Source organism: Carlito syrichta, unplaced genomic scaffold (genome assembly GCF_000164805.1).
Source record: "Carlito syrichta isolate Samal-C Ts95f unplaced genomic scaffold, Tarsius_syrichta-2.0.1 Scaffold303129, whole genome shotgun sequence".
Taxonomy (NCBI): Eukaryota; Metazoa; Chordata; class Mammalia; order Primates; family Tarsiidae; genus Carlito; species Carlito syrichta.
The window spans coordinates 43,558-45,900 of NW_007247225.1; positions in this window are offsets into that span (position 1 = coordinate 43,558).

Sequence of the window (2,343 nt, forward strand, 5' to 3'; positions counted from 1 at the left end):
GTTTAGTACTTTCTTAAGTGTTTCATGTAGAGGTGGTTTGGTTGCAGCGTAAGTTCTTAGAGATTGTATATCTGGGAAAGATTTTAATTCTCCCTCGCTGATGAAGCTTAACTTGGCTGGGTAGGTTATTCTTGGTTGAAATTGTTTATATTTTAGGATTTTGAAGATAGGGCTCCAAGCTCTCCTAGCCTGTAGGGTTTCTGTAGATAAATCTGCTGCTATTCTAATTGGTCTTCCATGGTAGGTGATCTGGCCTTTTTCTCTTGCTGCCTTCAGGATTTTTTCTTTTATGCCTACTTTGTTTAGGTGAATTATTATGTGTCTAGGAGTTGGTCTTTTCATTTGTTGTCTTGCAGGGGTTCTCTGAATTTCTTGCATTTGAATTTTTGCATCACTGATTAGATAAGGGAAGTTTTCTTGAATGATCTCATGGAAAGTTTGTTCCAGTGTGGTCTCTGTCTCTCTTTCTTCCTCAGGAAGGCCAATTACTCTAAGGTTCAGTCTCTTGAAGTAATCGCTCATCTCTTGAAGGTTTTGTTCTGTCTTTTTGAGCTTGTTTTCTGTGTTTTTAAGAGTTTGGGTAGTTCTATATTTTGGTCCTCAAGTTCTGAGATTCTTTCTTCTGCTGGGTAATTCTGCTTTCTATGCTTATGAGTTTGTTATTTACTTCATTTACAGTATTCTTTTTTACTGTTATCTCAGATATCAGCTCCTTCCTAGTTTCTTCTTGTCTCTCCTCAATTCTTTTTAATCTCTCCATTAATGTCTTGATATCTAGGTTTGTAGTTTGAGACCAGTCATTCTAGGGGCTCTTCATTGTTTGCATTCCAAAGTCAGTTTTCTCAGTGTCTGCCATCCCAGGGGTCTGGGAGAGACCCATATTCTTCTTTTGTTTTTTATTTGTGTAGATTTTTCTCTCTCTCCCCCTTTCCCTCCCCTTCTTTAATTCTGTTTTTCAGGGAAGGTGGGGTTGCTTTTGTTTCACTTGTTCAATTTCCTGTTTTTTCTTATGAGGGTCCTCTGGCTTTGTTCACTTTTGAGGCTTGAGTGTGAGCTGCGGGCTGTACATATTGCAGTTTTGAGGTTTAATTGAGGGGGAGGCTGTGATTCAGAATCTATATGCTGATTCCAGCATCCACCAACAGGTGTATGAGCACACTGGAACCTATTTCCCACTGCCTTACAATCTGTCTGTTCAGCAGTGTGTAGGTTTGGTCCCTGGATCAAAAGGAGGTACCAAAGAGGAAAATAATGGAGGAAGGGAGGGTCAACAGGAAGTTAGAAAGAGAGGAGAGTGAGAGGGAAAACAGACATACATACCAACTAACAGGTGAAAAAGAGACACAAGGCCAGAGAGAAGTGAAAAAAACACACGAGCCAAATTCCCTAAAGGATACTGGTAGCTACACAGAGACAGACCAATAAAATCATGAAACAGATAGTGTAAGTCAGAAAGCGAACAAAAATGAGCAAAACAAACAGTCAAAATGATAAAATCAAAAGTCAAAATAAGAGATCAGACTAGCTCTGGAATCTTTCCTGAGTGTCTAAAGTCTCTTCAGCTCTGATCTCCAGCCTCTCCCATTTGTTTTTCTTGTAGGCAACTAGATTTACTGGCAGCTTGGGTTTGGTTTTTTTTAGCCTGCTGCCTGGGAGGTCTGTGATGTTCCCTTTGTCTGATTCAGCAGGGGAAGGACTTTGTCTCCTGTTTAGTGATGTTACCTTAGGAACTGAGGTGGAGGCTGTTGATAGGTGGGCGAGGCAATGCAAATCTCTGTCTGGAGAATGACCAATGTGGTAGCTTCACTTTCATGGATCTTTCCTCTCTGCTTGCCTTGGTCCCTGTATGTTCCACTGTGATGGACTGTGCTGGAGTGGGAGGCACCAGGGATCAGCTGCACAGCTGGGCACTGGATCCGAGGTGCCACCAGCAGGCTGGGGTGGAGGAGGGGGTTGGGAGTTCCCTCCTCTGGAGCTGAGAGCCTCCGATCAGCACCTCCTTAAGATACGCTGTTCCTTTACATAAGCATGGGATCATGCTCTGAGTGCCTCAGACAGGGTAGGCCCAGAGCTCCAGAGCTCCAAAGCTCCAAAGGGCAGGCGGTGGGCAGCATGATTGGCCCTGGGTCCCTCACAGGGTACTTCAGCTAGAAATGGAACTGGTATCTCTGAGGGGCGGGCGCCCAGAGCCTCTCTGGGTGATCAGCAGCTGGGTGCTGTGTGCTGGGCGAGATGATGTAGCCAGGGAGGGAGCTGAGACCCGGGACTCCCGTGTGGGCAGGAGTCACATATAGTGGAGCAGCAGCAGCTGGGGGCCACAATATCTGGCCCTGCGTGGGACTG